Source organism: Chiloscyllium punctatum, chromosome 39, assembly GCF_047496795.1.
Source record: "Chiloscyllium punctatum isolate Juve2018m chromosome 39, sChiPun1.3, whole genome shotgun sequence".
In the NCBI taxonomy this organism is placed as follows: Eukaryota; Metazoa; Chordata; class Chondrichthyes; order Orectolobiformes; family Hemiscylliidae; genus Chiloscyllium; species Chiloscyllium punctatum.
The window spans coordinates 10,878,676-10,895,240 of NC_092777.1; the positions used below are offsets into that span (position 1 = coordinate 10,878,676).

A 16,565-nucleotide genomic window follows, 5' to 3' on the forward strand; every position below is an offset into this window, starting at 1 on the left:
TACAGCAACAGACCTGTCCCCACCAGTACTGTACCCCCGTGTTATACAGTGACAAACCTGTCCCCATCAGTAACGTACCCCAGTGTTAGACACCAACAGACCTGTCCCCACCATACTGTACCCCAGTGTAATACAGAGACAGATATATCCCCACCAGTACTATACCCCAGTGTTATATACAGACAGACCTGTCCCCACCAATACTGCACACCAGTGTTATACAGCGACAGGTGTGTCCCCACCGGTACTATACCCCAGTGTTATACACAGACAGACCTGTCCCCACCAGTACTGTACCCCAGTGTTATACAATGACAGACCTGTCCCCACCAGTACTGTACTCCAGTGTTATATAGCGATAGAACAGTCCACACCAGTACTGGATCCCACTGTTATACAGTGACAGACCTGCCCCCAACAGTACTGTACCCCAGTATTATACAGTGACAGACCTGTCCCCAACAGTAGTGTACCCCAGTGTTATAAAGCAACAGACATATCCCCAACAGTATAGTGCCCCAGAGATATAGAGGGACAGACCTGTCCCCACCGGTACAGTACCCCAGTGTTATACAGTCACTGACATGTCCCCACCAATACTGTACCCGAGTGTAAAACAGTGACAGACCTGTCCCCACCAGTACGATACCCCAGTGTTATACAGTGACAGACCTGTTCCCACCAGTACGATACCCCAGTGTTATACAGTGACAGACCTGTCCCCACCAGTACTGTAACCCCAGTGTTATACAGTGAAAGACCTGTCCCCACCAGTACTGTACCCCAGTGTTATACAGTGACTGACCTGTCCGCACCAGTACTATACCCCAGTGTAATACAGAGACAGATATATCCCTACCAGTACTATACCCCAGTGTTATACACAGACAGACCCATCCCCACCAGTTCTGTACCCCAGTGCTTTACAGTGACTGACCTGTCCCCATAAATACTTTTCCCAGTGTTATATAGCAATAGAACTGTCCCCACCAGTACTGGATCCCACTGTTATACACTGACTGACCTGTCCCCATCTGTACTGTACCCCAGTGTTACACAGGGACAGACCTGTCCACACCAGTACTGTACCCCAGTGTTATACAGTCACAGACCTGTCCCCATCAGTACTGTGCCCCAGTGTTATACAGTGTCAGACCTGTCCCCATCAGTACTGTACCCCAGTGTTATACAGGGACAGACCTGTCCCCACCAGTACTTTACCCTAGTGTTATACAGTGACTGACCTGTCCCCACCAGTACTGTACCCCAGTGTTATACAGATACAGATATGTCCCCAGCAGTACTATACCCCAGTGTTATACCCAGACAGACCTGTCCCCACCAGTACTGTACCCCAGTGTTATACAGATACAGATATGTCCCCAGCAGTACTATACCCCTGTGTTATACCCAGACAGACCTGTCCCCACCAGTACTGTACCCCAGTGTCATAAAGCAACAGACCTGTCCCCACCAGTACTGTACCCCAGTGTTATACAGTGACTGAACTGTCCCCACCAGTACTGTACCACAGTGTTATATACAGACAGACCTGTCCCCACTAGTACTGTACCCCAGTGTTATAAAGCAATAGACCTGTCCCCACCAGTTCTGTACCCCAGTGTTATACAGTGACAGACCTATCCACACCAGTACTGTACCCCAGTGTTATACAGCAACAGACCTGTCCCCAACAGTACTTTACCCCAGTGTTATACAGTGTCATACCTGTCCCCATCAGTACTGTACCCCAGTGTTATACAGGGACAGACCTATCCCCACCAGTACTGTACCCCAGTGTTATAAAGCAATAGACCTGTCCCCACCAGTTCTGTACCCCAGTGTTATACAGTGACAGACCTATCCACACCAGTACTGTACCCCAGTGTTATACAGCAACAGACCTGTCCCCAACAGTACTTTACCCCAGTGTTATACAGTGTCATACCTGTCCCCATCAGTACTGTACCCCAGTGTTATACAGGGACAGACCTATCCCCACCAGTACTGTACCCCAGTGTTATACACTGACTGAACTGGCCCAACCAGTACTGTACCACAGTGTTATATACAGACAGACCTGTCCCCACCAGTACTGTACCTCAGTGTTATAAAGCAACAGACCTGTCCCCACCAGTTCTGTACCCCAGTGTTATGCAGGGACAGACCTGTCCCCACCAGTAATGTACCCCAGTGCTTTACAGTGACTGAACTGTCCCCATAAATACTTTTCCCAGTGTTATATATCAATAGAACTGTCCCCACCAGTACTGGATACCACTGTCTACACTGACTGACCTGTCCCCATCAGTACTGTACCCCAGTGTTACACAGGGACAGACCTGTCCCCACCACTAATGTACCCCACTGTTATACATTGACAGACCTGTCCCCATCAGTACTGTACCCCAGTGTTATACAGCAACAGACCTGTCCCCACCAGTACTGCACTCCAGTGTAATAAAGCAACAGACCTGATGCCACCCGTGTTGTACCCCAGTTATGTACAGTAACTGACATGTCCCCATCAATACTGTACCCCAGTGTTATACAGTGACTTACATCCCCCCACCAATACTGTACCCGAGTGTATAACAGTGACAGACCTGTCCCCACCAGAACAGTACCCCAGTGTTATACAGGGACAGACCTGTCCCCACCAGTACTGTACCCTAGTGTTATACAGTGACAGACCTGTCCCCACCAGTACTGTACCCCAGTGTTATACAGATACAGATATGTCCCCACCAGTACTATACCCCAGTGTTATACCCAGACAGATCTGTCCCCACCAGTACTGTACCCCAGTGTTATAAAGCAACAGACCAGCCCCCACCAGTACTGTACCCCAGTGTTATACAAGGACAGACCTGTCCCCATCAGTACTGTAGCCCAGTGTTATATACAGACAGACCTGTCCCCACCAGTACTGTACCTCAGTGTTATAAAGCAACAGACCTGTCCCCACAGTTCTGTACCCCAGTGTTATGCAGGGATAGACCTGTCCCCCCCAGTAATGTACCCCAGTGCTTTACAGTGACTTACCTGTCACCATAAATACTTTTCCCAGTGTTATATAGCAATAGAACTGTCCCCACCAGTACTGGATCCCACTGTTATACACTGACTGACCAGTCCCCATCAGTACTTTACCCCAGTGTTATACAGGGACAGACCTGTCCCCACCAGTACTGTACCACAGTGTTATACAGTGACAGAGCTGCCAACACCAGTACTGTACCCCAGTGTTACACAGGGACGGACCTGTCCCCACTGGTACTATACTACAGTGTTATACACAGACAGACCTGTCCCCATCAGTACCGGACCCCAATGTTATGTATAGACAGATCTGTCCCCACCAGTACTGTACCCCAATGTTTTACAGGGACAGACCTGTCCCCATCAGTACTGTACCCCAGTGTTATACACTGACTGAACTGTCCCCACCAGTACTGTACCACAGTGTTATATACAGACAGACCTGTCCCCACCAGTACTGTACCTCAGTGTTATAAAGCAACAGACCTATTCCCACCAGTTCTGTACCCCAGTGTTATGCAGGGACAGACCTGTCCCCACCAGTAATGTACCCCAGTGCTTTACAGTGACTGACCTGTCACCATAAATACTTTTCCCAGTGTTATATAGCAATAGAACTGCCCCCACCAGTACTGGATCCCACTGTTATACACTGACTGACCAGTCCCCATCAGTACTGTGCCCCAGTGTTACACAGGGACAGACCTGTCCCCACCAGTACTGTACCCCACTGTTATACAGTGACAGAGCTGCCAACACCAGTACTGTACCCCAGTGTTATACAGGGACAGACCTGTCCCCACTGGTACTATACTACAGTGTTATACACAGACAGACCTGTCCCCATCAGTACTGTACCCCAGTGTTATAAAGCAACAGACAGGTCCCCACCAGTACTATACCCCAGTGTTATGCAGTGACAGACCTGTTCCCAGCAGTACTGTACCCCAGTGTTATACACGGACAGAACTGTCCCCACCAGTACTGTACTCCAGTGTTATACACAGACAGACTAGTCCCCACCAGTACTGTACCCCAGGGTTACACAGTGACAGACCTATCCCCACCAATACTGTACCCCAGTGTTATACAGTGACTGAACTGTCCACACCAGTACTGTACCCCAGTGTTATACAGTGACTGACCTGTCCCCACTAGTACTGTTTCCAAGTGGTATATAGCAATAGAACAGTCCCCACCAGTACTGGATCCCACTGTTATACAGTGACAGACCTGTCCACATCAGTACTGCACCCCAGTGTTATAAAGCAACAGATCTGTCCCCACCACTACTGTACCCCACTGTTATACTTTGATAGACCTGGCCCCATCAGTACTGTACCCCGGTGTTATACAGCAACAGACCTGTCCCCACCAGTACTGTACCCCAGTGTTATATAGCAACAGCCCTGTCCCCACCAGTACTGTACGCCAGTGTTATACAGTGTCAGACCTGTCCCCATCAGTACTGTACCCCAGTGTTATACAGGGACAGACCTCTCCCCACCAGTACTGAACCCCCGTGTTATACATTGACAGACCTGTCCCCATCATTACTTTACCCCAGTATTATACAGTGACAGACCTGTCCCCACCAGCACTGCACTCCAGTGTAATAAATCAACAGACCTGACGCCACCCGTGCTGTACCCCAGTGATATACAGTGACTGACATGTCCCCATCAATACTGTACCCCAGTGTTATACAGTGACTTACATCCCCCCACCAATACTGTACCCGAGTGTATAACAGTGACAGACCTGTCCCCAAAAGAACTGTACCCCAGTGTAACACAGGGACAGACCTGTCCCCACCAGTACTGTACCCCAGTGTTATACAGATACAGATATGTCCCCACCAGTACAATACCCCAGTGTTATACCCAGACAGACCTGTCCCCACCAGTACATTACCCCAGTGTTATACAGTGACAGACCTGTACCCATCAGTACTGTACTCTAGTGTTATACAGTGACAGACCTGTCCCCACCAGTACTGTACCCCAATGTTATATACAGACGGATCTGTCCCCACCAGTACTGTACCCCAGTGTTATAAAGCAACAGACCAGCCCCCACCAGTACTCTACCCCAGTGTTTTACAGGGACAGACCTGTCCCCATCAGTACTGTACCCCAGTGTTATACACTGACTGAACTGTCCCCACCAGTACTGTACCACAGTGTTATATACAGACAGACCTGTTCCCACCAGTACTGTACCTCAGTGTTATAAAGCAACAGACCTGTCCCCACCAGTTCTGTACCCCAGTGTTATGCAGGGACAGACCAGTCCCCACCAGTAATGTACCCCAGTGCTTTACAGTGACTGACCTGTCCCCATAAATACTTTTTCCAGTGTTATATAGCAATAGAACTGTCCCCACCAGTACTGGATCCCACTGTTATACACTGACTGACCAGTCCCCATCAGTACTGTGCCCCAGTGTTACACAGGGACAGACCTGTCCCCACCAGTACTGTACCCCACTGTTATACAGTGACAGAGCTGCCAACACCAGTACTGTACCCCAGTGTTATACAGGGACAGACCTGTCCCCACTGGTACTATACTACAGTGTTATACACAGACAGACCTGTCCCCATCAGTACTATACCCCAATGTTATATACAGACAGATCTGTCCCCACCAGTACTGTACCCCAGTGTTATAAAGCAACAGACCAGCCCCCACCAGTACTGTACCCCAGTGTTATACAGTGACTGAACTGTCCCCACCAGTACTGTACCACAGTGTTATATACAGACAGACCTGTCCCCACCAGAACTGTACCCCAGTGTTATAAAGCAACAGACCAATCCCAACCAGTACTGTACCCCAGTGTTATACAGTGACTGAACTGTCCCCACCAGTACTGTACCACTGTGTTATATACAGACAGACCTGTCCCCACCAGTACTGTACCCCAGTGTTATAAAGCAACAGACCAACCCCCACCAGTACTGTACCCCAGTGTTATACAGTGACTGAACTGTCCCCACCAGTACTGTACCACAGTGTTATATACAGACAGACCTGTCCCCACCAGTACTGTACCACAGTGTTATATACAGACAGACCTGTCCCCACCAGTACTGTACCTCAGTGTTATAAAGCAACAGACCTGTCCCCACCAGTTCTGTACCCCAGTGTTATGCTGGGACAGACTTGTCCCCACCAGTAATGTAGCCCAGTGCTTTACAGTGACTGACCTGTCCCCATAAATACTTTTCCCAGTGTTATATAGCAATAGAACTGTCCCCACCAGTACTGGATCCCACTGTTATACCCAGACAGACCTGTCCCCATCAGTACTGTACCCCAGTGTTACACAGGGACAGACCTGTCCCCACCACTACTGTACCCCACTGTTATACATTGACAGACCTGGCCCCATCAGTACTGTACCCCAGTGTTATACAGCAACAGACCTGTCCCCACCAGTACTGTACCCCAGTGTTATAAAGCAACAGCCCTGTCCCCACCAGTACATTACCCCAGTGTTATACAGTGTCAGACCTGTCCCCATCAGTACTGTACCCCAGTGTTATACAGGGACAGACCTCTCCCCACCAGTACTGTACCCCCGTGTTATACATTGACAGACCTGTCCCCATCATTACTTTACCCCAGTGTTATACAGTGACAGACCTGTCCCCACCAGTACTGCACTCCAGTGTAATACAGCAACAGACCTGACGCCACCCGTGCTGTACCCCAGTGATATACAGTGACTGACATGTCCCCATCAATACTGTACCCCAGTGTTATACAGTGACTTACATCCCCCCACCAATACTGTACCCGAGTGTATAACAGTGACAGACCTGTCCCCACCAGAACTGTACCCCAGTGTTATACAGGGACAGACCTGTCCCCACCAGTACTGTACCCCAGTGTTATACAGATACAGATATGTCCCCACCAGTACTATACCCCAGTGTTATACAGTGACAGACCTGTACCCATCAGTACTGTACTCTAGTGTTATACAGTGACAGACATGTCCCCACCAGTACTGTACCCCAATGTTATATACAGACAGATCTGTCCCCACCAGTACTGTACCCCAGTGTTATACAGTGACAGACCAGCCCCCACCAGTACTCTACCCCAGTGTTTTACAGGGACAGACCTGTCCCCATCAGTACTGTACCCCAGTGTTATACACTGACTGAACTGTCCCCACCAGTACTGTACCACAGTGTTATATACAGACAGACCTGTTCCCACCAGTACTGTACCTCAGTGTTATAAAGCAACAGACCTGTCCCCACCAGTTCTGTACCCCAGTGTTATGCAGGGACAGACCAGTCCCCACCAGTAATGTACCCCAGTGCTTTACAGTGACTGACCTGTCCCCATAAATACTTTTCCCAGTGTTATACAGCAATAGAACTGTCCCCACCAGTACTGGATCCCACTGTTATACACAGACAGACCAGTCCCCATCAGTACTGTACCCCAGTGTTACACAGGGACAGACCTGTCCCCACCAGTACTGTACCCCACTGTTATACAGTGACAGAGCTGCCAACACCAGTACTGTACCCCAGTGTTATACAGGGACAGACCTGTCCCCACTGGTACTATACTACAGTGTTATACACAGACAGACCTGTCCCCACCAGTACTGTACCCCAGTGTTATAAAGCAACGGACCAGCCCCCACCAATACTGTACCCCAGTGTTATACAGTGACTGAACTGTCCACACCAGTACTGTACCCCAGTGTTATACAGTGACTGACCTGTCCCCATTAGTACTGTTTCCAAGTGGTATATAGCAATAGAACAGTCCCCACCAGTACTGGATCCCACTGTTATACAGTGACAGACCTGTCCACATCAGTACTGCACCCCAGTGTTATAAAGCAACAGATCTGTCCCCACCACTACTGTACCCCACTGTTATACATTGACAGACCTGGCCCCATCAGAACTGTACCCCGGTGTTATACAGCAACAGACCTGTCCCCACCAGTACTGTACCCCAGTGTTATACAGCAACAGATCTGTCCCCACCAGTACTGAACCCCCGTGTTATACAGTGTCAGACCTGTCCCCATCATTACTTTACCCCAGTGTCATACAGTGACAGACCTGTCCCCACCAGTACTGCACTCCAGTGTAATAAATCAACAGACCTGACGCCACCCGTGCTGTACCCCAGTGATATACAGTGACTGACATGTCCCCATCAATACTGTACCCCAGTGTTATACAGTGACTTACATCCCCCCACCAATACTATACCCGAGTGTATAACAGTGACAGACCTGTCCCCACCAGAACTGTACCCCAGTGTTATACAGGGACAGACCTGTCCCCACCAGTACTGTACCCCAGTGTTATGCAGATACAGATATGTCCCCACCAGTACTATACCCCAGTGTTATACCCAGACAGACCTGTCCCCACCAGTACATTACCCCAGTGTTATACAGTGACAGACCTGTACCCATCAGTACTGTACTCTAGTGTTATACAGTGACAGACCTGTCCCCACCAGTACTGTACCCCAGTGTTATAAAGCAACAGACCAGCCCCCACCAGTACTCTACCCCAGTGTTTTACAGGGACAGACCTGTCCCCACTGGTACTATACTACAGTGTTATACACAGACAGACCTGTCCCCATCAGTACTATACCCCAATGTTATATACAGACAGATCTGTCCCCACCAGTACTGTACCCCAGTGTTATAAAGCAACAGACCAGCCCCCACCAGTACATTACCCCAGTGTTATACAGTGACAGACCTGTACCCATCAGTACTGTACTCTAGTGTTACACAGGGGCAGACCTGTCCCCACCAGTACTGTACCCCACTGTTATACAGTGACAGAGCTGCCAACACCAGTACTGTACCCCAGTGTTATACAGGGACAGACCTGTCCCCACTGGTACTATACTACAGTGTTATACACAGACAGACCTGTCCCCATCAGTACTATACCCCAATGTTATATACAGACAGATCTGTCCCCACCAGTACTGTACCCCAGTGTTATAAAGCAACAGACCAGCCCCCACCAGTACTGTACCCCAGTGTTATACAGTGACTGAACTGTCCCCACCAGTACTGTACCACAGTGTTATATACAGACAGACCTGTCCCCACCAGAACTGTACCCCAGTGTTATAAAGCAACAGACCAATCCCAACCAGTACTGTACCCCAGTGTTATACAGTGACTGAACTGTCCCCACCAGTACTGTACCACTGTGTTATATACAGACAGACCTGTCCCCACCAGTACTGTACCCCAGTGTTATAAAGCAACAGACCAACCCCCACCAGTACTGTACCCCAGTGTTATACAGTGACTGAACTGTCCCCACCAGTACTGTACCACAGTGTTATATACAGACAGACCTGTCCCCACCAGTACTGTACCACAGTGTTATATACAGACAGACCTGTCCCCACCAGTACTGTACCTCAGTGTTATAAAGCAACAGACCTGTCCCCACCAGTTCTGTACCCCAGTGTTATGCTGGGACAGACTTGTCCCCACCAGTAATGTAGCCCAGTGCTTTACAGTGACTGACCTGTCCCCATAAATACTTTTCCCAGTGTTATATAGCAATAGAACTGTCCCCACCAGTACTGGATCCCACTGTTATACCCAGACAGACCTGTCCCCATCAGTACTGTACCCCAGTGTTACACAGGGACAGACCTGTCCCCACCACTACTGTACCCCACTGTTATACAGCAACAGACCTGGCCCCACCAGTACTGTACCCCAGTGTTATAAAGCAACAGCCCTGTCCCCACCAGTACATTACCCCAGTGTTATACAGTGTCAGACCTGTCCCCATCAGTACTGTACCCCAGTGTTATACAGGGACAGACCTCTCCCCACCAGTACTGTACCCCCGTGTTATACATTGACAGACCTGTCCCCATCATTACTTTACCCCAGTGTTATACAGTGACAGACCTGTCCCCACCAGTACTGCACTCCAGTGTAATACAGCAACAGACCTGACGCCACCCGTGCTGTACCCCAGTGATATACAGTGACTGACATGTCCCCATCAATACTGTACCCCAGTGTTATACAGTGACTTACATCCCCCCACCAATACTGTACCCGAGTGTATAACAGTGACAGACCTGTCCCCACCAGAACTGTACCCCAGTGTTATACAGGGACAGATCTGTCCCCACCAGTACTATACCCCAGTGTTATACAGTGACAGACCTGTACCCATCAGTACTGTACTCTAGTGTTATACAGTGACAGACATGTCCCCACCAGTACTGTACCCCAATGTTATATACAGACAGATCTGTCCCCACCAGTACTGTACCCCAGTGTTATAAAGCAACAGACCAGCCCCCACCAGTACTCTACCCCAGTGTTTTACAGGGACAGACCTGTCCCCATCAGTACTGTACCCCAGTGTTATACACTGACTGAACTGTCCCCACCAGTACTGTACCACAGTGTTATATACAGACAGACCTGTTCCCACCAGTACTGTACCTCAGTGTTATAAAGCAACAGACCTGTCCCCACCAGTTCTGTACCCCAGTGTTATGCAGGGACAGACCAGTCCCCACCAGTAATGTACCCCAGTGCTTTACAGTGACTGACCTGTCCCCATAAATACTTTTCCCAGTGTTATATGGCAATAGAACTGTCCCCACCAGTACTGGATCCCACTGTTATACACAGACAGACCAGTCCCCATCAGTACTGTACCCCAGTGTTACACAGGGACAGACCTGTCCCCACCAGTACTGTACCCCACTGTTATACAGTGACAGAGCTGCCAACACCAGTACTGTACCCCAGTGTTATACAGGGACAGACCTGTCCCCACTGGTACTATACTACAGTGTTATACACAGACAGACCTGTCCCCACCAGTACTGTACCCCAGTGTTATAAAGCAACAGACCAGCCCCCACCAATACTGTACCCCAGTGTTATACAGTGACTGAACTGTCCACACCAGTACTGTACCCCAGTGTTATACAGTGACTGACCTGTCCCCACTAGTACTGTTTCCAAGTGGTATATAGCAATAGAACAGTCCCCACCAGTACTGGATCCCACTGTTATACAGTGACAGACCTGTCCACATCAGTACTGCACCCCAGTGTTATAAAGCAACAGATCTGTCCCCACCACTACTGTACCCCACTGTTATACATTGACAGACCTGGCCCCATCAGTACTGTACCCCGGTGTTATACAGCAACAGACCTGTCCCCACCAGTACTGTACCCCAGTGTTATATAGCAACAGCCCTGTCCCCACCAGTACTGTACGCCAGTGTTATACAGTGTCAGACCTGTCCCCATCATTACTTTACCCCAGTGTTATACAGCAACAGCCCTGTTCCCACCAGTACTGTACCCCAGTGTTATATAGCAACAGACCTGTCCCCACCAGTACTGCACTCCAGTGTAATAAATCAACAGACCTGACGCCACCCGTGCTGTACCCCAGTGTTATACAGTGACTTACATCCCCCCATCAATACTGTACCCGAGTGTATAACAGTGACAGACCTGTCCCCACCAGAACTGTACCCCAGTGTTATACAGGGACAGACCTGTCCCCACCAGTACTGTACCCCAGTGTTATACAGGGACAGACCTGTCCCCACCAGTACTGTATCCCAGTGTTATACAGGGACAGACCTGTCCCCACCAGTACTGTATCCCAGTGTTATACAGATACAGATATGTCCCCACCAGTACTATACCCCAGTGTTATACCCAGACAGACCTGTCCCCACCAGTACATTACCCCAGTGTTATACACAGACAGACCTGTCCCCACCAGTACTGTACCACAGTGTTATATACAGACAGACCTGTCCCCACCAGTACTGTACCCCAGTGTTATAAAGCAACAGACCAGCCCCCACCAGTACTGTACCCCAGTGTTATACATTGACAGACCTGGCCCCATCAGTACTGTACCACAGTGTTATATACAGACAGACCTGTCCCCACCAGTACTGTACCTCAGTGTTATATACAGACAGACCTGTCCCCACCAGTACTGTACCTCAGTGTTATACATTGACAGACCTGGCCCCATCAGTACTGTACCCCAGTGTTATACAGCAACAGACCTGTCCCCACCAGTACTGTACCCCAGTGTTATAAAGCAACAGCCCTGTCCCCACCAGTACTGTACACCAGTGTTACACAGTGTCAGACCTGTCCCCATCAGTACTGTACCCCAGTGTTATACAGGGACAGACCTCTCCCCATCAGTACTGTACCCCCGTGTTATACAGTGACAGACCTGTCCCCATCATTACTTTACCCCAGTGTTATACAGGGACAGACCTCTCCCCATCAGTACTGTACCCCCGTGTTATACAGTGACAGACCTGTCCCCATCATTACTTTACCCCAGTGTTATACAGTGACAGACCTGTCCCCACCAGTACTGCACTCCAGTGTAATACAGCAACAGACCTGACGCCACCCTTGCTGTACCCCAGTGTTATACAGTGACTTACATCCCCCCACCAATACTGTACCCGAGTGTATAACAGTGACAGACCCGTCCCCACCAGTACTGTACCCCAGTGTTATACAGATACAGATATGTCCCCACCAGTACGATACCCCAGTGTTATACAGTGACAGACCTGTCCCCACCAGTACTGTACCCCAATGTTATATACAGACAGATCTGTCCCCACCAGTACTGTACCCCAGTGTTATAAAGCAACAGACCAGCCCCCACCAGTACTCTACCCCAGTGTTTTACAGGGACAGACCTGTCCCCATCAGTACTGTACCCCAGTGTTATACACTGACTGAACTGTCCCCACCAGTACTGTACCACAGTGTTATATACAGACAGACCTGTTCCCACCAGTACTGTACCTCAGTGCTATAAAGCAACAGACCTGTCCCCACCAGTTCTGTCCCCCAGTGTTATGCAGGGACAGACCTGTCCCCACCAGTAATGTACCCCAGTGCTTTACAGTGACTGACCTGTCCCCATAAATACTTTTCCCAGTGTTATATAGCAATAGAACTGTCCCCACCAGTACTGGATCCCACTGTTATACACTGACTGACCAGTCCCCATCAGTACTGTACCCCAGTGTTACACAGGGACAGACCTGTCCCCACCAGTACTGTACCCCACTGTTATACAGTGACAGAGCTGCCAACACCAGTACTGTACCCCAGTGTTATACAGAGACAGACCTGTCCCCACTGGTACTATACTACAGTGTTATACACAGACAGACCTGTCCCCATCAGTACTGTACCCCAATGTTATATACAGACAGATCTGTCCCCACCAGTACTGTACCCCAGTGTTATAAAGCAACTGACCAGCCCCCACCAGTACTGTACTCCAGTGTTATACACAGACAGACCTGTCCCCACCAGTACTGTACCCCAGGGTTACACAGTGACAGACCTATCCCCACCTATACTGTACCCCATTGTTATACAGTGACTGACCTGTCCACACCAGTACTGTACCCCAGTGTTATGCTGTGAATGACCTGTCCCCACTAGTACTGTTTCCAAGTGTTATATAGCAATAGAACAGTCCCCACCAGTACTGGATCCCACTGTTATACAGTGACAGACCTGTCCACATCAGTACTGCACCCCAGTGTTATAAAGCAACAGACCTGTCCCCACCAGTGCTGTACCCCACTGTTATACAGTGACAGACATGTCCCCATTAGTGCTGTATGCCAATGTTATACAGGGACTGACCTGTCCCCACCAGTACTGTACCTCAGGGTTACACAGTGACTGACCTGTCCACACCAATATTGTACCCCAGTGTTAGACAGAGACAGACCTGTCCCCACTAGTACTGTACCCCAGTGTTATACATTGACGGACCTGTCCCCACCAGTACTGTACGCCAGTGTTATAAAGCAACAGACCAGTCCCCACACAGTACTATACCCCAGTGTTATGCAGTGACTGACCTGTCCCCACCAGTACTGTACCCCAGTGTTATAAAGCAACAGACCAGTCCCCACACAGTACTATACCCCAGTGTTATGCAGTGACAGACCTGTCCCCATCAGTACTGTACCCCAGTGTTATACAGTGACAGACCTGTCCCACCAGTACTGTACCCCAATGTTATATACAGACAGACCTGTCCCCACCAGTACTGTACCCCAGTGTTATAAAGCAACAGACCAGCCCCCACCAGTACTGTACCCCAGTATAAGACAGTGACAGACCTGTCCCCAGCAGTACTGTACCCCAGTGTTATACAGTGACAGACCTGTCCCCACCAGTACTATACCCCAGTGTTATAAAGCAACAGACCTGTCCCCACCAGTACTGTACTCCAGTGTTATACAGTGACAGACCTGTCCCCACCAGTACTGTACCCCAGTGTTATACAGTGACTGACCTGTCCCCATCAGTACTGTACCCCAGTGTTTTACAGTGACAGACCTGTCCCCACCAGTGCTGTACCCCAGTGTTATAAAGCAACAGACCAGCCCCCACCAGTACTGTACCGCAGTGTTATACACAGACAGACCTGTCCCCACCAGTACTGTACCTCAGTGTTATAAAGCAACAGCCCTGTCCCCACCAGTACTGTACCCCAGTGCTTTACAGTGACTGACCTGTCCACATAAATTCTTATATAGCAATAGAACTGTCCCCACCAGTACTGGATCCCACTGTTGTACACTGACTGACCTGTCCCCATCAGTACTGTACCCCAGTGTTACACAGGGACAGACCTGTCCCCACCAGTACTGTACCCCACTGTTATACAGTGACAGAGCTGTCCCCACTGGTGCTATACTACAGTGTTATACACAGACAGACCTGTCCCCACCAGTACTGTACCCTGATGTTATACAATGACCGACCTGTCCCCACTAGTACTGTATCCCAGTGTTATATAGCAATAGAACAGTCCCCACCAGTACTGGATCCCACTGTTATACAGTGACAGACCTGTCCCCACCAGTATTGTTCCCCAGTGTTATACAGCAACAGACCTGTCCCCACCAGTACTGTACCCCAATGTTATACAGTGACAGACCTGTCCCCATCAGTACTGTACCCCAGTGTTATACAGTGACAGACCTGCCCCCACCAGTACTGTACCCCAGGGTTATACAGTGACTGACCTGTCCCCATCAGTACTGTACCCCGATGTTATACAATGACCGACCTGTCCACACTAGTACAGTATCCCAGTGTTATATAGCAATAGAACAGTCCCCACCAGTACTGGATCCCACTGTAATACAGTGACAGAACTGTCCCCATCAGTACAGTATCCCAGTGCTATACAGTGACAGTCCTGTCCCCACTAGTACTGGAGTCAAAAAGACATTGTGTCGTACAGCATAGAAACAGAACTTTGGGCCTGCAATGTCAATGCTGACCAACAAACACCATACTCCCCTGGAGGAGGTGATGGCCCAGTGGGATTATCGCTGGACTATTAATCCAGAAACACAGCTCATGTTCAGGGGACCTGGGTTTGAATGCTGACGTGGCAGTTGGGGGAAATTGAATTCCATAAAAGGGAAAAATCTGGAATTCCGAGTCTGATGGTGACCATGAAACCATTGGAAAAGCCTATGTGACTCAATAATGCCCTTTTCAGGAAAGGATCTGCCATCCTTACCCAGTCCAGCCTACACATGACTCCAGACGCACAGCAATGTCCTGTAACTGCTCACTGGGCAATAAATGGTGCCGAGACAGCGACACCCTCATCCTGTGAACTAGTAAAAAGTAATCACTCATCTCATTGACCCTCACTTGGTCCATGACCTGATATTTTAACTATTTATCTAGATGATTCTGAAATATTGTGAAAGTCCCTGCATCCTGCATCCTCTCGGACAGCACGTTCTATATTTCTACCACTGTCTGGGTGAGAAAACTCTCTCAGATCTCCTCCAAACCACTTGTTCCTCCCCTTAACCTTATACCCTCTGGTCTTAGACATGGGGATGAGATCCTCACAATCTACCCTGTCTGTGCCTCTCATAAGTTTTATACTTCAATCAGTATTCCCTCTGCTCCGAGGAAAACAAGCCCAGCTGATCCAGTTTCTCCTCATAACGGAGACTTTCCATCCCAGACAACATCCTGGTGAATCTCCTCTGCATGCTCACCAATACAATTATGTCCTTCTGAGAATTTCACATAGTGTTCCATCCGTGGCCTCACCAGTGTTTTATGAAGTGGGAACTGCACTTCCTTGCTCCAATATTCTAAGCCCCAGCTAGTAAAGGCAAACATCCTATATGCAATTTTCACCTGCCTGTCTGACTGCGCTGGCACTTTCAGGGATCGGTGAACTTGTACACCAAGGTCCCTTTGTTCCTCAGTACTCCACAGGCACCTACCACTCATTGTGTATTTCCTGCCTTTACTAAACCTCCCAAAACATGTCGCACTTGTCCAGATTGAATTCCATCTGCCATTTGTCTACCCAATTTACCAGCTGATCAATATCAGATTGTAGCCTGAGACCATCCTCCTTGTTGGAGAAAGTGAGGACTGCA

At 49.3% G+C, this 16,565-nt stretch overlaps 1 protein-coding gene across 1 annotated transcript in view; it reads left to right on the forward strand.

Annotated features, from left to right (window-relative positions):
• The window catches only part of otop2 (otopetrin 2), a 72,826-nt gene that overhangs the window by 44,972 nt on the left and 11,289 nt on the right, over positions 1–16,565 (forward strand). The gene's annotated exons all lie outside the window — the stretch shown is intronic.